Source organism: Eretmochelys imbricata, chromosome 2, assembly GCF_965152235.1.
Source record: "Eretmochelys imbricata isolate rEreImb1 chromosome 2, rEreImb1.hap1, whole genome shotgun sequence".
NCBI classification, from domain to species: domain Eukaryota; kingdom Metazoa; phylum Chordata; order Testudines; family Cheloniidae; genus Eretmochelys; species Eretmochelys imbricata.
Window position 1 is genome coordinate 236,566,912 of NC_135573.1, and position 21,505 is coordinate 236,588,416.

At 40.0% G+C, this 21,505-nt stretch overlaps 1 long non-coding RNA gene across 4 annotated transcripts in view; it reads right to left on the bottom strand.

The window, feature by feature from the left end:
• Positions 1–4,619: 4,619 nt before the first annotated feature.
• The window catches only part of LOC144259926 (uncharacterized), a 37,695-nt gene continuing 20,809 nt past the window's right edge, over positions 4,620–21,505 (bottom strand). For all 4 annotated transcript variants that reach the window (XR_013344942.1, XR_013344941.1, XR_013344940.1 and 1 more), the window contains 2 exons: positions 16,467–16,496; positions 4,620–4,966 (listed from right to left, as the gene is read on the bottom strand). This is a non-coding gene — a long non-coding RNA (uncharacterized LOC144259926). The remainder of the gene's footprint in view (positions 4,967–16,466; positions 16,497–21,505) is intronic.

Here is a 21,505-nt window from a genome sequence, read left to right on the forward strand (position 1 = left end):
TAAAAGTCCTCACCAATTTGCATAGGTGAATACAGACCCAAACCCTTGGATCTTAAGAACAATGAAAAAAGCAATCAGGTTCTTAAAAGAAGAATTTTAATTGAAGAAAAAAAAGTAAAAGAATCACCTCTGTAAAATCAGGATGGTAAATACCTTACAGGGTAATCAGATTCAAAACATAGAGAATTCCTCTAGGCAAAACCTTAAGTTACAAAAAGACACAAAAACAGGAATATACATTCCATTCAGCACAACTTATTTTCTCAGCCATTTAAACAAGACAGAATCTAACGCATATCTAGCTAGATTACTTACTAAGTTCTAAGACTCCATTCCTGTTCTGTTCCCGGCAAAAGCATCACCCAGATAGAGAGAGCCTTTGTTTCTCCCCCCGTCCAGCTTTGAAAGTATCTTGTCTCCTCATTGGTCATTTTGGTCAGGTGCCAGCAAAATTATCTTAGCTTCTTAACCCTTTACAGAGGAAAGGGTTTTTCCTCTGGCCAGGAGGGATTTTAAAGGTGTTTACCCTTCCCTTTATATTTATGACAACATGGATCTATTATGCTGCTAGTGGATAATGTATAAAGAATTCAGTTAAATTAAAAGTACACATTTATAATGATTTATTAAAGCCTAATACAATTTTATGCTTAACAGCTCTGTTTTGTTGTCATGTGAGTGAAGTTTGTATACCCTTGCACAAAAATGCACACACAATTGCTTCAACTGAGAAGACAAATTGCTATTTTGCCACCTGATGAGCCATTTGCACATGCAAGCACCCTCTGATGCTAATAAGAATACGTTGGACTTTCATTATACTTTCCATCTGAGGCTCTCCAAACACTTTTCAGATGTCCATTATTCTAGCCTCACAACACCTGAGAAACTGAGTCACAAACTTACATGACATGCTCAAGGTCACAGAGGAAGTCTGTTGAATTGAAGCTGAGTCTCCCAAGTTGCAGACTAGCCCGCCAACCACTGGACCATCCTTTCTCTCCATGGGATGAAGAGTTGAGAGAGGGTGAGATTTTGATGGTGGTGGCAGATAGCATTGGAAGCAACATAAGAACTGCCATACTGGGTCAGACCAATGGTTTATATAGCCCAGTACCCTCTTTCTGACAGTGGCCAGTACCAGAGCTTCAGGGGCATACAGAACAGGGCAGTTGGAGTGATCCAAGCCTCTCTTCTCCTCCCAGTTTCAGAAGGGTTGCCCTGACCATTGGATTGCATCCCTGACTATCATTGTCAATAGTCATTCATCCTTCAGGAACTTACCTAGTTCTTTTTTTAACCCAGTTGTACTTTTGGCCTTCACAAGATCCCCTGGCAATGAATTCCACCATTAATTGTGCTATGTGTGAAAAAGTACTTTCCCTTGTTTGTATGAAACCTTCCGACTATGAGTTTCATCAGGTGACCTGTGATTTTTGTATTGTGGGAAAGGATAAATAACACTGCTCTATTCACTTTTTCCACACCATTCATGATTTCATAGTCCTCTGTTATATCTCACCCGTAGTAATCTCTTTTCCAAGCTGAACAGCCCTAATCTTGTTACTATCTCCTCTTATAGAAGTTGTTCTGTACGCTTGACCATCTTTATTGCTCTTCTCTGAACCTTTTCCTGTACCACTATATAGAGATGGGTCGACCAGAATAGAACACAGTATTCAAGGTGTGGATGCACCATGGATTTATATAATGGCATTATGATATTTTCTATCTCTTTCCTAATAGTGCCTAACATACTGTTAGCCTTTTTGACCACTGCTACACATGGAGTTGAAGGTTTCTGAGAACAATCTATGGTGACTCCAAGATCTCTTTTTTGAGCGGTAACAGCTAATGAACTGATTTTATATATGTGTAGTTCAGATTATTTTTTCAATGTGCATTGCTTTGCACTGATCAATGTCAAATTGCATCTGCCCAGTCACCTAGTTTTGTGAGATCCCCCGGTAGCTCCTTGCAATCAGCTTTGGACTTAACTATCTTGGATCATTGTATATAGTCTGCAGACATTGCCACTTAACTATTCACTTCCTTTCTCAGATCATTAATGAATATGCTGAACAGCACAGGTCCCATTACAGCTCCTTACAGGGTGCTGCCATTTACCTCTCACCATTGTGCAAACTGACCATTTATTCCTACCCTTTGTTTCCTATCTTTTAACCAATTACTGATCCCTGAGAGGATCTACCCTGTTACCCCTGACTACTTAGTTTCCTTAGGAGCTTTTGGTGAGGGACTTTGTCAAAGGTGTTCTGAAAATCCAAGTACAATATATCAGCTGGATCACCCTTATTCACATGCTTGTTGACACCCTCAGAAAATTTTACTTACAAAAACCATGTTGACTCTTCCCCAGCAAAATTTGTTGATCTATGTGTTCAATAATTCTGTTCTTTACTATAATTTCTACCAATTTGCCCTGTATGGAAGTTAGGCTCGCTCACCTGCCTGTAATTGTTAGGATCCAGCCCTAACTACCCTCCAGTCATCTGGTATAGAGGCTGATTGCAGTGATAGATTACATACCACAGTTAGTAGTTCTGCAATTTTATATGAGTTCCTTTGGAACTCTTGGGTGAATACCATCTGGTCCTGGGGTCTTAGTACAGTTTTATTAATCAATTTGTTCTAAAAACTCATTGACTGACACATCAATGTGGGAAAATACTACAGTGGCCACTAGAGATATTGCCATGACCATAGCTCTTAAAACATAAGTCTTCAGGTTTTTTTTTTCCTTTTTAAATTCTTCTATCTCAAAAAAGAAGGGAAATTCAAAATAGAAAATGTGAGATTAAATCAAAGGCTACTATTCTTACAAGTCAAAGGCTTTCATAGTAATAGCAACCCACAGTGCATACTTGTTATGATTTCCATTCCTGTCTGGTTTTTTTTTTTTTAAATTATTCTTATTTCTTTTGCTGCTACAGCCTTTTCCCGCTGGAATTCCTTGCTTTCTGATATAAGAAGTACTATGGATATAGTGTTGTTTAAATGGGGCTACTCATATGGTGAAATTTTTGCCAGAGGATCATTTGTGTAATTTTAAAAACAATTAGCAGTATTTTCGTTTTCCTGTCTCTTTTGGGTGAGGCATCTACTGCAGAATTCTTGAGCAGAATAGTTCTTGTATCACTAAAATCCACTATATTGTTACTGGTTGCTGCAGGTTGATCACCAATGTCTCATAGTTTCAGAGAATGAATGTTCTTGAAAAGTGGATGATCAGCATTTATAAAGAACTGACACTTGAAATCCCAGCATATCAGTGATATATAGAAGCTATATGATGTGCTGCACAAGCAAACAAACTTTTGACTTTCGTATTGAATTTCTAGCCTATTAATATCACTGCTACCCTGAGAAATGAAGAAAAGCACTAACAGTAGTTTAAAAACATTTCTCTAGTGCCAATGACATTATCAGGCATGAAACAGCTGACACTCCTTTGACCAAAAGAGAAAAACAAATTCACTCTGAGTCACGACATAGGATGTCCATAGAGTACAGTATTTGTCTATTTTTCCGTTGTAGAATGAGAGGTATTTAGTATTGAGTCCCCTTAGTATAATTGGTCTAACATGATTATTAAGTGCATATCGCATTTCTAAGAGATCAAACATTTGGCCCAGTCATAGGCACCTTTGATTAGAATGTCTTATGTTATAAAAGGTTACAAATAATAGATGCAGTGGCAATTCTTCCCCATGGGATAGGGTTATTTGGAGGGCTTTAAGTAGGTCAGGTATTTTACTTAAATAACCTTACAGAGAGCTAGTTGCTGCCGCAAACTAAGCTACACTTATCAAGTAAGTGAAGAAATTACTTTTGTGCTGCATTATCCTTGCTTTTTAAATTCTGTTTGCAGATGCTAACCAATAGGGTCTCCAGTCATTAGTGCAAGGGAACTACTGCAGTAATGGAAACTACACACACATCACTCCATGCACCTACCATTAAGTATGCTGGATACTCAGGTGCATCAAGTAATCCACACTTGGCCCATTGCTAGTAATAATCTTCTTTCTCCACTAAGAGAGATGGGCGACGAGAGAGCCCACAGTCAAATGCCCTGAGCTCACTGCCAGCAAAACAGTTTAAACTAAAAATATTTTCAGAATCATAGTGCTGTTCCAGTATGAGATTGATTTTAAAAGGAACAGAAATGGGGGATTTTTCTGTTACCTGAAAAATGAAAATGTCTTTTCCAGATCTTTCCAACATTCCAGAAATTGTCCCAAGAAAAGGAAGGCATTTTGCATCTAATGGTATTGTAGCAGAGAATCCAGAATATGCTACTGGAAAAACAATGTTACCTTGGAAAACATCTTGGCTGTTCAGTGAAAGAATTAGGCTGTCATTGTGATTGTTAAATTATCTGAAGCAGTGAAAGATACTATTGAAAGGGACATTGGAAATGATGGATTATACCTATTTTCTACGTGCTGGCAAAATAGATGAATAATACTGTATTTTCTAGTGTTCCTCCTTTTTATTTCTCATGATTTGTTGGCAGAACTCCTGTAATAATAAGGGGAAATTGTGTAACTGAAGAAAGCAACCACTTAATACAAAAATGAAAGAGTTTATCTGTTAGAAAACCACGTTTTTATTTGAAATAATATCACTTTTGAAGTGAGGTATAGTATTCTTTGTCTGAAGTCAAAGCAGGTATGCGTTGTTTGCATAATTTATACAGCACACAGTTTTCTTTGTTATTGCTGGAGGTAGAGAACAGCACTGGATGTAGAAGAACTCCAGGATTGCATCCTTAGGGGTGTGTTCTCTTCTTGAAACTCATGCATCTCTCCAACTGGACTTCACACAAATGACCTGTGTATACCTTTGTTGTTTAAACTTATGTGCTGAAAGTCTTCTTCGGGAGGTGATTCTGAATGAGTGGAAATGAAGCTAAACCCCTTTCTGTTTGACATATTCTGCCCTGTTAACAGAAGTACAGTACCTGAGTGGAAGGTCAAGATTATAAAACTACTTTTATGAAAATGAGAGAAAAATATATAAGAGGGAAACAATCGCTAATGCTGGGGTATCTAAACTGTGATTGAAGCCTTATTGCTGACACCCATGGAAATGCATGTTCTGCAGAGTGAGCTACCTCCAGACGTGGAGAAGGAACAAGATTGAAAAATGTCAGAAAATGTGCCAAGATCTAACTTTGTGAAAAGTTTAACTTTGTAGTCAAGTTTTTGTAGGCTGAGGAGCCCCATTTGAAATGTCTGTTTTGACGGTGAAGGATAAAAACTTACACATCAACCACTTAATCATAATCTTCAATAGTCTCTTGGCTGCCAGGCTAAAATTAGATTAACCATACAGCCTAATTTAGTTGGTTCAATTCTTCTCTTGATGGTTTGAATGGCTTAATATCTGCCTCTTTCAATACATGAGCTCCAGTAACACTCATTCCAATCTCTGGAGCATGGCTTCTTATGGAAGAAGGAGATTTCCCCCCCCCCCCAGCAGCAGCATCCCAACAGTTTTCTTATCTTTTAGATTAAGCTGCTGACACAAACACACATTATTTGTGAGATAGTTGTTGACTACATAATTTGATCTAGTTAAAACACTGCATGGACACCAGGAGTCACTAGACTCTTGAATCAAGGAAGGATAGGGTAATGAATTTGGTTGTTTGAGTGTATCTGACTTAAAGTCATACAGTATCACCAGAATGCAGTAATTGATTGATGCATATAATTAGTGTATTTCAGGAAGGCTGTGGGTGTCATGGTTACAGGGCTAGCTTTATGTCTTTCCCTTCTCTGGTCTCCAAGTGCATCTCCAAAGGTGTCAGGCCTTGTGTCTTTACCTCTTCTGGAGTGGAATCCTGCAATTCTCCTACTTGGAGACAGGCCCCTGAGTATCATCTGTGGGTGTCTGTGACCAGTGATGAATACAGTGAACAGACAGCCCCCATAAGCCAAAGGATTGCTTGCTCTTAACAGGAACAGAAGTATAACACAGGTAAGAGGATTTGTAAACAACAGAAGGGCTACATACATGCATGTCTGTCTTATCTAGAGGCCTGCCATCCTGTGGTTGGCAACGTGATGCCTGTGAAGGGTACCTGTCACCCCTAACCTCTGGGTTCTTAGTGTTAGTCTTTCCCTTAAATGTCTCTCCCTTGGTGGAGGGGGTGTGCCCTCTTATATCTAGTCAGATATGTGTTCTCCTGTGTTCACAAGCTTGGATGCCTTGAAAAACTATGACAGTGACTCCCACAGGGGGTCAGAGGTAGAACACCAAAGCAAACAGCTCTTGCGTATCCCTTAAGTCAATGGTGGCTGTATGAGAGGAGTCACCTCCTGTGCACCCTTCCCCCACCCCAAAGGCCTTGAGGTTACACGTCATAGAATCATAGAATATCAGGGTTGGAAGGGACCCCAGAAGGTCATCTAGTCCAACCCCCTGCTCGAAGCTTAAATCATCCCAGCCAGGGCTTTGTCAAGCCTGACCTTAAAAACCTCTAAGGAAGGAGATTTTACCACCTCCCTAGGTAACGCATTCCAGTGTTTCACCACCCTCATAGTGAAAAAGTTTTTCCTAATATCCAATCTAAACCTCCCCCACTGCAACTTGAGACCATTACTCCTCGTTCTGTCATCTGCTACCATTGAGAACAGTCTAGAGCCATCCTCTTTGGAACCCCCTTTCAGGTAGTTGAAAGCAGCTATCAAATCCCCCCTCATTCTTCTCTTCTGCAGACTAAACAATCCCAGCTCCCTCAGCCTCTCCTCATAAGTCATGTGTTCTAGACCCCTAATCATTTTTGTTGCCCTTCGCTGGACTCTCTCCAATTTATCCACATCCTTCTTGTAGTGTGGGGCCCAAAACTGGACACAGTACTCCAGATGAGGCCTCACCAATGTCGAATAGAGGGGAACGATCACGTCCCTCGATCTGCTCGCTATGCCCCTACTTATACATCCCAAAATGCCATTGGCCTTCTTGGCAATAAGGGCACACTGCTGACTCATATCCAGCTTCTCATCCACTGTCACCCCTAGGTCCTTTTCCGCAGAACTGCTGCCTAGCCATTCGGCCCCTAGTCTGTAGCGGTGCATTGGATTCTTCCGTCCTAAGTGCAGGACCCTGCACTTATCCTTATTGAACCTCATCAGATTTCTTTTGGCCCAATCCTCTAATTTGTCTAGGTCCTTCTGTATCCTATCCCTCCCCTCCAGCGTATCTACCACTCCTCCCAGTTTAGTATCATCCGCAAATTTGCTGAGAGTGCAATCTACACCATCCTCCAGATCATTTATGAAGATATTGAAGAAAACCGGCCCCAGGACCGACCCCTGGGGCACTCCACTTGACACCGGCTGCCAACTAGACATGGAGCCATTGATCACTACCCGTTGAGCCCGACAATCTAGCCAGCTTTCTACCCACTTATAGTGCATTCATCCAGCCCATACTTCCTTAACTTGCTGACAAGAATACTGTGGGAGACCGTGTCAAAAGCTTTGCTAAAGTCAAGAAACAATACATCCACTACTTTCCCTTCATCCATAGAACCAGTAATCTCATCATAAAAGGCGATTAGATTAGTCAGGCATGACCTTCCCTTGGTGAATCCATGCTGGCTGTTCCTGATCACTTTCCTCTCATGCAAGTGCTTCAGGATTGATTCTTTGAGGACCTGCTCCATGATTTTTCCAGGGACTGAGGTGAGGCTGACTGGCCTGTAGTTCCCAGGATCGTCCTTCTTCCCTTTTTTAAAGATTGGCACTACATTAGCCTTTTTCCAGTCATCCGGGACTTCCCCCGTTCGCCACGAGTTTTCAAAGATAATGGCCAATGGCTCTGCAATCACAGCCACCAATTCCTTCAGCACTCTCGGATGCAACTCGTCCGGCCCCATGGACTTGTGCATGTCCAGCTTTTCTAAATAGTCCCTAACCACCTCTATCTCCACAGAGGGCTGGCCATCTCTTCCCCATTTTGTGATGCCCAGCGCAGCAGTCTGGGAGCTGACCTTGTTAGTGAAGACAGAGGCAAAAAAAGCATTGAGTACATTAGCTTTTTCCACATCCTCTGTCACTAGGTTGCCTCCCTCATTCAGTAAGGGGCCCACACTTTCCTTGGCTTTCTTCTTGTTGCCAACATACCTGAAGAAACCCTTCTTGTTACTCTTGACATCTCTTGCTAGCTGCAGCTCCAGGTGCGATTTGGCCCTCCTGATATCATTCCTACATGGCCGAGCAATATTTTTATACTCTTCCCTGGTCATATGTCCAACCTTCCACTTCTTGTAAGCACGTCAGGCAGCCTGCCTCAGTTCCCCCCCCTGAAGCTGTTCAAAAATAGAACTTCATCCAGGCTTTCCTGTTGTCAAACTTACCCCTTTTTGGGCTGTGTTTGTTAATGTAAACAAAGCCCAAATCAAACTTAAAACCCCCAAAGTCCATCCAAAAGTCCACACCAAATAAAAATTTCTTTCTCTTCCCATGCCTTCCTGCCTGGGGCTTTTCCAAACAAAAGGTTCTCTTCCTTCCCCCAGTTTTCCTACCTCGGCTATTCATGCTTTGGCAGGTCACGCCACTGGCTGGAGTCTCAGCCCTAACCCCCAGGGCTCTCCTATATCTAGCACCTGCTCACTCCTGTCAGTCTCTGACCCCTGAGCATTTCTTCTTCTTCTGTTTTATGGCCTAACAGACTCACATTCTGAGTCCATAACCATCAAGTGCTAGATTTCATGAATATGTAGTTAGAGACTCTCTCTTTTCCCAGTGTTTTTAAAGAATTGTAATATTGCTTTCTTAGTTGTGCCCCATTTTTCTGATGCTCTTACTAGCTGTTTTGGGGCAAATTGTCACGTTTAAGTGCCTGAGTTTGTCATATAAAATCCCCCTACCAATGTTACATTCTTCATACTCCCAGAGGATGCGATCAACCATTTCTTTGACCTTCCATTTCTCACACAGCCCATCTTTGTATTTATTAATTAAGACCAAACTGTTGTTTAAGCCACAGTGTCCAGTAAGTATTTGGAGAAGAGCTATGTTTCCTCTTAGATTCTTGCACTAGGTCAGCATTTTTTATTCTAGGGCATAGTTCATGTAATCTTGCCCCCCTTGTTTCTTTTGTCCATTCTTCCTGCCACTCTTCTCTTAGTTCACTTTTATCTAGGTTTTTAAACTGTTTATTTAGAGATCCCTGTCAATTTTTTGCATTTTTACAGCATTTTTGCTACTTCGTCTGCCATGTGGTTTCCTGCTGTCCCAGCATGCCCTGGGATCCAGGCTATTTCAGTGTTTACTCCCACCTATGCCGATTCTGTCATTAGTGACTATTTCATTAATTATATTGTTTCTGCTCTCTGAATTCCCATTTTTGATAGCCAGTAGTACTGATAGTGAATCTGACAAGATGAAAACAGAGGCAGGTCATATGTCCAGGATCCAATATAATGCCAGCATTATCCCTACTAATATGGCTGTTTTAATTGCTAACGGTCTAATGAATTTCTTTATTCCAAGTGTTGGGACGCAGAATGCTTTCTCCACTCTCCCGGTTTCCTCATCTTTAGACTCATCCATACATATTTGGCACTGTTTGCTCCATTTATCACATATAAATTGAATATATGTAGTCTACTTTCCCCCTTTTAATTTCATTGTGTAGTTTCACATTTATATGGTGGTGGTGGGAGGGGGGTGATTTTCCACCCATAATACATTTTCCTATGGTTGTATATGCTAATTTCTTTTAGGTCTTTCTTTTCTTTAGCTCCTTTGCCCATACTTTAGTCAAGCATTCTTCATATATGCCTAGTGTTTCTATCTTCCCTGTTTCCTAGGAGTTTTGTCCAAAAGATTAAGTCCATGTGACATACGGTGAGTACCTTTAGGCTGACTTGCCACTCTGGGTACTTCCTCCTTAAGGGCTGAATGATTAACCAATTAACAATGTGGCTCAGCTCATCAGCTGAGGACAGCTAAAAGATGAACAGGAAGAGGGGTAAGTTGGAAGGAGGGTTAGAGAAACCCAGGATCTTAGGAAGGTGAGATCTCTGTCCCCTCTCACTCTGTGTCTAGGAAGAATGTCAGAACATCGAGTTGTGAGGAACTTGTTCTGTTATATTCACACAGTAAATAAAGCACTTGGTGTTTGAACTTGCCAGGAGTTCTGTGTGAGGACTGTTTGCAGTAAGGAACCCAGGGTGAGGGAACCCTGTCCTATCACAGTCCGATAATTTTGTTCTTATTGCTGCAGGCATTTCACCAGCACAACACAAAGAGGTCCTGATGAGGGCACTACATGCAATATGTAATGCTTGGGCTTGCATTGAGTCTAGCTTCCTTAGGTATGTTTTTGATGCTGAACTAAATGGTTGGCATCCATACTCAATGACTGGTTTTATTAATGCTCTATAAAGCATTACCATTGCTTTCTTTTCCACACCCCGGGTGGTTCTGGAAATATTTTTCAGTAGATTGATCACACTGAAAATATTGTAGATAAATGTAAAGGTAAAATCAGTCTGTGTTAGCTTGCTATTAAATGTCAAACCCAAGAATCTGTAGCTTTTAACTATGCCTATTTGCTGCCCATATAGAACCAGTTTACAATCTATTTTCCTTTTAGTGAATTTCATTCCTTTAGTTTTGAGAACTGAAAATTGAAAGCTGCACATTTCCCCATTCTGCATTCTTCCTAAGTACTTCATTAATTTGGTTCTCCTGGTTTCTGTTTTTAGCTCATATGGTGCACTCATCTGCAAATGAGGAAATGCCTATTCCTGCCATCATCCTTCTCAGGAGATTGTTTATCATTATGTTCAATAAGATAGGGCTGATGACACTCCGCTGTGGAGTGCCATTTGCGATCATATATATGCTGGAGTAGGCTTTCCCTGCCCTGACCTGCATAGTTCTTTTACTTAAGAAATCCTTTATCCACCTATATAGTCTTCCTTTTATGACCATGCACGCTGTTTTATGCAATAAGCCCTCTCTTCATACTGTATCATGCTTTTTTCAGCATCTGGGAAAGCTATTCTTTATTTCTCAGACTTTATGCTTCCATCTCCACTCTTACTTTATGATCAACTGTACTCCTTCCTCCTTTGAGCCCACTTTGTACATTGTCTATAAGTCCATTTCTCTCTAGCTATGTTGTTAATCTTTCTATTACCATTCTTTCCATAGCTTTACCCATACATGATATAAGGGCAGAGGGCCTGTAGAAATCACATCTTGTTCACAGCTTACGTGGTTTCTGCTCTGGAACTACAATCGTATGTTTCTACTCCATTGGTTGCTCACCTTTTCCCCATATTCTCTTGTATAGTTTTAGCAATATTTTTCTGACTCCCTTGATCCAGGTGTTTTAGCATTTTGTTACATACACCATCTCTACCTAGTGCAGAGATTTTGCTTTTAGCTATAGCTTTTTGAAGTTCCCTCATGGAAATATTTTTATTTAACATCATATCTTCATCTTCCTCCCATCTCATCTAGTTCTCATTATTCTTTAATGATTTATTTTTCCCTCACATGGATTTCTGAACTCTGATTTTCACCATTACTAATATTGTGGAATATTTCTGCTAAGACTTCTGCTTGTCTTCCTTAGAGCTTTTTATCACTTGGCCTTCTACAATGAGGCCTGTATAGAATTGATCTGACTCCATATTCCATTCATTGTCCTAATCTGCCTATATACACCTCTGATGTTTTAGTGTCTTTCTTTATTTTTCCGCAGTACTTTCTCCAGCTTTCTTTTTCTCCTTTTAAATAGCCCTATGCACAATTGCCTTGTTTCTTTTATATTTCATGAAGCGCTCATTATTCATCGTATTTTTGTCTTACCTTCTTCCTTTCTTTAATTGCCTTTTTACATTCATTTCACCATGTTACATGGGTTCTACTTGTTAGGGTGACTTGATATCTTAGGTATAGCTGGCTTTGCTGGCATTATGAGTCCTTTTGCTATATTGCTATTAACCTCCTCAGTGTCACTTATACATTGTTCATTAATATTTTTATTACATTTGCTTCTAAACAGTTCCCATTCCCTCCTCTTTATCAACGTCCCAGTTGTATTTGCTTGCTATAGTACTTGACACAATTCCCAGGTCTAGACAGGACAGATTTCCTTTGACTACATTAAACCTAGTGGGTGTACCATCATTCTGTTTTACTACATTTTTTTCATCCATGAATTGTTCTAGACATTTACCATTCTTACCATTTTTTCTCCTTCCCCATGATCTGTTATGGCTGTTTATGTCTCTGCATATAGTATACAGGCCTGTTGCATCTTCAGCTATATCTATCAAATCCTTAATCTCTAGCTATCTACAGAGGTTGTATATGATATGTATTCTCAAAGAGGAAGATTTATTTTGCAGTGGAATCTCAATAGCATTATGCTCTATATTTAGTTTCTTCACCTCCATTTCAAGATACTGTAGGTTTTCCTTAATGAGTGTACAAACCCCTCCACCACTTCTTTCTTCTGTCTTGCCTGTGGATGCCATATCCTGGGATTCTGAAATCCAGTTTTCCTATAAACTATGTTACTTATATGCAAATGATATCAAGTTTAGTAGCCTTATCGGGGTATTTTTCTTTAGTTCCTGTCCATGTGCTATTAGGCTGTGATGTGCAGTTTATTACTTTAGTCATACAAGCTATAAACTTCTTTTTGCCTATACATAATATGTCTTCTCCTATTTTCCCTGCATCACTCATTATATCCGTTGAGTTATTCTGTTGCGTGTTTGTCTTTCTCCCTACTGAGTTTCCTTTCCTCTTCCTCTTAAATGCCTCAGGTACCTTCTGCATAGGATATGCTATCTGAAACATGTTTTAAAATCTATCTTGCTTGCTTTGCTGCTATAGACCATCTCTATACTGCATTGTGCTTTCCTCCATAGTTGCTACACTTTAATTCACCCCCCCCCAAAAGAATTGTCATAAGAGTGCTCTCCTCCTCATTTACTTCATCTGATTTTCTCTTTACATATATTTGCCACATGTCCAAACCTTTGGCATCAGTAACACCACACTGGGGTGGGATATATGGCTTCATCCAAAAAATCTGGTATCCTATTTTTATGGTATCTGGAAGGGTTTCTCCTTTAAATGCAGCTGGCACAGCTATTGACGGCTTTTCTTTCCTGTCCTCTCTTGCTAATCAGCGGTTCAGCTATAGTATCTTATCATCCCGTGTCTTGCTTTACTTCATCTTCAGTCATTTTGATCAGTACCGTATATACTACAACTCCTGTCTCCATCAGATACTTGCTACAGTTGGCAGCTTACTTTGTTTGCCTAACAATCTAATCTTTAATAGCTTCCCCATTTGTTCCTTCCTTTTTCATTCAATTAACAGATCTCCTCCTTGTGGCTTTCTAGCTTTTTCTGTGTCTCCAGCACTTTAAAAATCCATTCTGCCACTTTCAGAGGTTTTATAACCCCTGTCTTCACATCTGTGACTAGTGATTTCATTCTTTTCATTTCATAACAGTTTGATTTTTCTCTTTATGCTTTCTGCCTGCTGTTTCTTTTTGTAAGTCTGGCATGTCCACCCTTATCTTTTTCCTAACCTATGACCAGTTTTCCCATCTGCTATCTCCTTCATCACCTTCTAGACTGGCTTCAGCATTCTCCCTTATGTCTTCTGTCTCTCCCCAAAGTGTAGGTCAGCCAGCCTATATCCAGGCATCCCCCTAGCCACCAGCCTTTCTGCTACAAACTTCCTGGCTTTATAATCCTGCCAGCACAGTTCTTCCTGCTGATCTTTACAGAGAAATCACCTGATGCCTATCAGGTCCAGCTCCTTCAGTAATCAGGGTTGGCTGGCTTTATAGGGCAAGCCATTCTGTTTAAAGTGGCTCTCGCATGCCACTGTCCCACTTTCTGCTTATTTGTCCAACAGCCTGCTATTGAATATTCATACAGTAAACATCCCAATAACCAGGTCAACATATAGTATTCAGAAATACTCATGGTCAAGCACAGTGGACAGAATTGGAAATGCTACCGATGAAGGTGACGAACCATTCCCTTCCTTGTCACTCTGGGTATGTCTACACAGCAAAGAAAAACCTGCAGCAGGCCTGTGCCAGCCGACTCAGGCTCACAGGGCTTGGGCTGCGGGGCTATTTCATTGCTGTGTAGATTTCTGGGCTCAGGCTGGAGCCCCAGCTCTGGGAACCTCCCACCCTGCAGGGTCCTAGAGCCCGGGCTCCAGCCCGAGCCCAGAAGACTATGCAGCAATGAAACAGTGCCACAGCCCAAACCCCATGAGCCCGAGTCGGCTGGCATCAGCCACCTGCAGGTGCCTACTTATTATGTAGACATATCTTCTGTAATCTGAGGAATGAAACGTCTTTGAAGCAACTCTTTCAGTCAGTACTTTGTGCTTTTACAATCAAAACTCTCATTGTATTTACATGGGACTTTTCACAAAGGACAGCCGTTTTTGACCCTTTTTATTTTATTAAAGAGCTAGTGTAACTGAATCTGGATAGCAGAGGAAAACAGGAAAAACCATTGGGACTATGCTATATCTGTAAGGGTAATAATGAACTTTCCAAAACATAATCTTTTTCCCACAGTAATGTGTGTGAAGGTACTTGGGTTCTTTATTCCTCACACTTTGAGCTATATCAAATAATTTTTTGCTTTATCCCTCCTGCTTTCATGTGGTGGATGACACAACGCAATATTGTTAAACAACTTTGCTTCTTTTATGTTTTATCTATTACAGTACAGTATAGAGCTCCAAACTTTGCAGAATGTGGTTGTAATGTTTTTCTTGAATATGGTAATACACTTTGCATGCACATAGTTTGATATGAACTAGGGAATGTGCTTTGTTTGTAACCTGGGGACCTTAAACACAGTTTTTAAACACCCATACAAATATGCAGAATTAATCTGAATTAGTAATTGGATGGAAGACCTCTTGGGAACACTTAGTTGCCTCTGGAAATGGTGTTGGTGATTCAATAGAGTGCATTTCATCCTCTGAGTCACAGTGAACCAATCCCCCAGCATGGTGCCAGGGAACACTGATATTGTATTTCAGATACAGCATAGAATTGAGGCCCTGTCTATGGTCATTAAAAAATTAATATTGCTTTTTGTAAGAGCAGGGGTTTGAAAACATGAATGTCCTGACCAAGTGCCCACTTGTGTCATTACATTCCACCTACTTAAATTCCCCTGTTGCTTCAACTGCATGCAATATTATTCTTCGCTTCCGGCTCTAAACTCTTGTAAAGATAACTGTGCATTGTTAAACAGCTGCTGCATTCCATCTCAGAAATGAGTCAAGTTGTCCCTACCTCTCAGGAGTGATGTTAGACTAGGAAATTAATATTTTGAAAGAACTTTGAGATTTCTCAGAAGAAAGACGATACAGAAGAGGAGAAAGGTGGGGGGGGGGAGGTGTGAGTGAGAGAGAGAGAGAGAGAGCAAACACACGTCCTAACTTTGTGAAAATTCAAATCTGGACCCAAAAGTCAGGCCATAACTACCATGAGCCAAACCAAGTCTCTTGAATCCAAACACTCCCAAACATAAAGAAGTTTGCGTCTAGATATGGATTTGAACTCTGTGTCTTGGTCTGTTTCTTCTTTTAACACTATTACCTTCCGTTGACAGATTCACTGAAATCTGCAATAAAATCCCTTAGCTTTCCATCAGATTTTCATATTTGGGATGATTTACTCTTCCAGCATCTCAACACATGGCACTGTGGAAATGACGAGGAAGTGGTGGACCAGGAAGCTGGCAGCCAGCCAGTTTCTCTTGCTGTAGAACACTGATAGCTGCAAGCTAGGACTGTGGCTTTTGGTACATTGCTGGGAGGTACCTTTTGAATTTAACAGCTTTTTTTATATACTGCTTATCTGCGTTGTACTAGCTCAGCCTGTTTTCTGGATTTTCCAGAGGGAGGGGATTGTATGTTGTCATTACTGGTATGTGCTTGCTGAGCTCTGTATATTTCAACCTTGCAAACTGAGCTTTTTTGGATCGTTTTGCCTTAATGTTAGCCACATTATGTCCACCTCCAAAAATGAACACGAACCCCCTGGGAAGCTCTTCCAGTACTTATGTTCATTGGAGCCTTTACTGAAGTCTGCTGCTGGTGCTCAGATTGGAAGCAGCAATCCAGTATGGCTTCACTGTGGCAGCTATTTATTTCTCCCCTGTACTCTGTTACAATGTCCAATGAGTTGTTTTGTTTTGAATGGAAACAAACCTGGCACAGCTTTTTTGCAAATAATCGGAGCAGGAATTATCTGACTGGAAACTTAAATGGATACTTATAAACCTTGCCTAAGTGGAATCTATGAGGGAAACCATCCTGGAAAATGTATTGGCTGCTAGTCATGTACAGACAAAAGTAGTGATAGTAGATTTAAGCCTCTTCAGAGAAACTTAAATCTCACCTACCTCCAGCCAAGGCAGTACGTGCTGCAGCTCCTGTAGAACACAAAATAACTGCCTGTTAAGAAAAACTGAGATATTAGTGCTAAATGCTCAACATCAGTGTGCTGGGTATGAAAGGTGGGACTGGTAGCATACAATCTACTGGAGGAAAAAGAGATGTAACTGAAACCTTATTTGAAACAAAATTCCATCAATCTCTGTCACCCAGCAAAGATTTTCAAATACCAGGGCCTTCTGCAGGTGCAAGAAATATCATGAGCGGGACAAGAAAATTTCAGTGGTGACTTACTTTATCTGGGCTAGAGAAAGTTATTGCTATAATGAGGAAAAATAAAGGTTATGTTTCAGTATTGTCAGATTAGTGTTTGTGCATCTGGAACATATTTCTGGATCTATAAATGCAGCTGGATCGTGATTCAGTGCCGGCTGAAGACAACAGGAGTCTCTCAATTGACTTCAGTGGGCTTTGGATCAGGCCTTTTAGAGCATTTTGTCTGGCACATCAGATACAGAAGTTCTAAATTAATAAGTGTCCAGCTAATTTCAGGGGTCTGTCTGGTGTCAGATATATTTTCTGGGATTTCTGATGGAGAAGGAGAAAAGTTGACATAAAAGGATTTTGCTTTTGTTGGAATATTGTGGGGCCTGAGGGGCAAAACCCTCAGCCACAAAAACAGGCTGCATGCATAGCCAGGCCACTACTAAAGGCCATAGGGAAGATTAGCACATGTGGCCTAGTCACTATAAGCTTGACCGTACAGAATGCTGAGTGCTCAGGCCCTGTGCATTTAACGTTAGGCATATGCTTAAAGGCTTCACTAGATCAGACCCCAAGTGCTCAACATTTTGCATGATCAAACCTTAAGTCCTCATTCAGCATGGGGATTCTGCAGAGACCTGCAATAGAAATCTCAAGGGTATAGGGTACTCACTGTTGCTACATCTCCTATGCAGCTGGCTTGCCATTTTTAAATATCTTTGGGGCCTTTCATGTGCAGGCAGTGACCCAGTATTTGACCCAGAATGAAGAGCAGGAGCATTAAATGCTCTTAAGTTCTCCAAAAAAGAAGCCATTATTGAAATACACTCATTTTATCCTAATTACAATGTATTTCCTGCCAATACCTTAAAATACACCTTTATTCTTCCTGGTAAAAAAATCAGGGTCTTAACTTTAAAATAAGACTCTGGGAATGATACAATGTAAACATGTGCTGACACTAATTACAGTAATATTTATCTATAAAACAGATGGTAACGCTTTCCAAAATGTGTAAGTAATGATCAGAATGAATTCATTAGGATTTATATTTCTGTCATGTACTTGCATAGGTGTTGCCTTGGATGCTGCTACATGTGAAGGGCTCGGTTTTGTTTTAAAAAAAAGTGAGGAGGTTTTACCAAACAGATGGAAAACATTATTAACTACTGGTTTCCTTTCATGTCAAAAATGTTTTATCTAATCATCAACATAATTACACAGCCACATTGTAGTAAATCACACTGTATAAACATTTAGAATAGAGAAGACTATTAGAGTGAAATGCACAGTATTCCAGACTTGAAAACAAAGTAAATATGAATTGGACTCTGCTGAATAAGAAAATTCCAAAAATCAAGGACAGACAAAAACGTAATTGTACAGATTTGGCATCACTTTCTTCCATCTATATCCTCTTATTCTGCATGTTACTGTGTGTGCTTTCAGTTGCTTTTCCCCAACTCTTTGTGTGAATGTTCTATTAGTGACGAGACATTCGCTTCCACGCTGTAGTTCATTTCAAAGTTTTGATATCTCCCATTGCTCCTTTCATTTAATACTTTCTCACAGTAACATTCAGGAACACAGGAAGACACAAGACCAATCTAATGCAGGTCCTTCTGCTTTCTCTGTTGTTCACAAAGTCCTGTGTTTCATATCCAGTGCATTGTATTTTATTGACATAGGGCACAGAGTGAAATTGAAAGGATGGTAATCAGTAAATGCGTCTGATCAGCTGAGTTAGGTATCTTTGGGTTAGATGTTTATTCTGTGTCCATTATCCATTAAGGGCTCAATCCTTCAATCATGGCCTATAAGAGACAGCACACTAAAATGGATGGGGCAGTGCACCTGAATAAGAGTTACAGGACTGAGCCCTAAGTTCTGTTTCACTGCAAACTTTGAGGTTATAATTGACACAGCATATCCACCCATTTGTTTCTTAATTAGAAGCAAAGCCATTGCTTTTTCAAATATCAGTCGAGATTTGCTTCTAGTAATACTTTGTAGCTTTCTTTATCCATTTTAATTTCTAACATGATTCATATTATAATGTATATCTTAAAGGCAACCTCTAAAGATGCACCCAAACCTGTTTGTTTGTGCAAATGCTGGCTATTGAGCACACGTGTGTAAATGCAAATTTTGGAAAGGTGCTATAGCAGTACAAAACGTTATTTTTTTTTGTATTGTTAGAAGTGTCATCCTGTAGATGAAAGGTTACACTAAAGTCCCCTCTGCCTACTTTTGGTGGCTGGTAGAAGTTAAATATTTCACGGTCCTTTAAAGAAAAAAAAAAGGGGGGGGGAACTGCCTAAACCAGATGTCATGGTTGATGACAACATTCCTCCCCCTCCCCCCTTCAATAAAACAAGTTTCTAATATCCAACATTCTGCATGAAGTCTTGCTGAGTGCATAATGGCTTCCCTGTTTGTCTCGTCAATGCATGTCCGGTATCTCTGTAATTTAATGCTCTCTAAAGTACTTTGGGATACCTCCCATATGGAAGGTGCCATACAAAACTAAATTCTGCGCTAAAAATGATATTTCCCAAAGGGTTCAGTGAGCCCATTCTTAACATTTTTTGAAAGCTATGGAAGAGGAACGAGCGCTGACATTCTTGTATGAAAGCCACCAGGAAAGATGAATTTGTCTGTACAACTTCCATAGGAAAGGTTCATAGATGGCCAGTGTTTGGAAGATCATTTGTTTACACACGCAAATATTCCTCCCTAGGAGAACATTAGAAGCTGTGAAATTTTCAGGACGGTGGCCTCCAGTTTAAAGGCACATGTTACACCCACATTTTTGTACCTACAATTCAGTTACAAGTATAGCTACTTATATGTACTCCCATGGTTCATCTTGTTTGTAGATAACTGCAAGTACAAATTACTCCAACTGCAGTGACTAGATCTTTGGCTAACTGAAAATATACTCCATAACATTTAAACTCCAAGTTGCTGGGTCTGATTCAAAACTGCATTACTGCAGTTTTAGGTCAGTGAAAGTCCAGTGATTTCCATGGAATTCAACTGACATAAGACTGGAACACAGTGATGAATCAAGCCCCTTATTAGAGCTGATTGAAACACTGGAAAACAATTTCATGAACAATTGTGATGTCATTTCCATTTGAGGAGTCTGAAATGGTGCAATTTACCATTTTTTTTTAAATTTTCAATTTTTTAAAATTATTTTTTCTCCTTTCTACCTGGTTTCTCTCTTTTTTTAAAAAAAAGTTTTCCCTTTTTTTTTTTTAAATTTCCACTGCATGAAATAAAATGAATACTGTCCAGGGTATTGCTCCCTCCAGACATTTATTCCTTTTCTACTTGAACTTTTCAAAACTTGTCCAACTTAACTCTGCCCCTCTAACTTTGTAAATATTGGGGAAGTTTTGAAAAGCAACAGAATAGAAAAAGTAAATTGGTGAGGGGGGGAAAAAACCCACTAAACAGGAAAAAAAAAAGGGAACCTTTCCCTGCATCATTCACTCTGTTGCTTTAAGTGACAAAAAAGAAAAAACTGTAAAGAGAAATATTTTAAAAAGGTGATTTTCAAAAACTGAAATACATTTTTCACTTTTTAAAACTAAATGAAAATTTTCATTTACAAATTTCCCATAGGAAAAATATAATTAAAGCACGTTTTCTGGTGAAAAATCTTACTTCCATTAAAATTCTGTTTTTGATGGGAACATTTTTCTGTCAAAAATCTCAGCCATCTCTACCTACTCTATATTTCTCAGAGACCTTTTATTTATTTGAGACCCAGTGTTCCCACTGTTTTCATGATATATATCTTCCAGCCACTGATGGCCTTAAAGCATGACAACCATCCCTTTTGTCAAAGAGGGCTGGGGGAAACTCCCTCTGGACCTTATCAGAATCACTCCAAGTGTTGCAAGAAAGACACATTAGAGATGAGCAAGGCACAGCCTCCAGTTAGGGTTAGCACAGGCAAGCTTAGGGGTTCAGGAACAAAACCTAGATCTGTATATGACAGTGCAACGTGTAGCCACTAGACCAACACACCACCACTCTAGCTGCTTTAAAGGTGACCTGAAAAAACAAATCAAGCAAATAAAAGGGGGTTGTGTCTTCACCCTTCTACCCCTCCCCCCCCCATGATGTGTAATGAAGACTTGGAAGGGTTGTGTTGTTTGGGTTTTTTTTTTACTTTTTCTGCATGTCTGTCCTGTTTTTCCTGGAAGAGTCTCTGGACAACTGGAGAACTAGTAGTTTTATGACATCACACATACCACACTAGTGCATTACATAAGTATATGCAGAAACAAAGAAAAAAAGGGAATTTAAACAATAAACATCAAATTTGCTATAAATAGTGTAAGAAAGGCTGTTTGTAAAGATTGGACTCTCCAGTCACGAAGTGCTTGATCCTACTCCTATTGATGCCAATGCTAAAACTCCCATTGACTTCTATGGGGCAGGATTAGGGCCTAATTAAGGGCTAAGAAATCTCCCAATTCAAATCTGTGTCCTCAAATACAGAAAATAAAAAACATGGAAAAGTTAGATTGAATATTCCTGATATTTCTAAGGTAAGAAATATATAGAAACATAGAATCATAGAATCATAGAATATCAGGGTTGGAAGGGACCCCTGAAGGTCATCCAGTCCAACCCCCCGCTCGAAGCAGGACCAATTCCCAGTTAAATCATCCCAGCCAGGGCTTTGTCAAGCCTGACCTTAAAAACTTCCAAGGAAGGAGATTCCACCACCTCCCTAGGCAACGCATTCCAGTGTTTCACCACC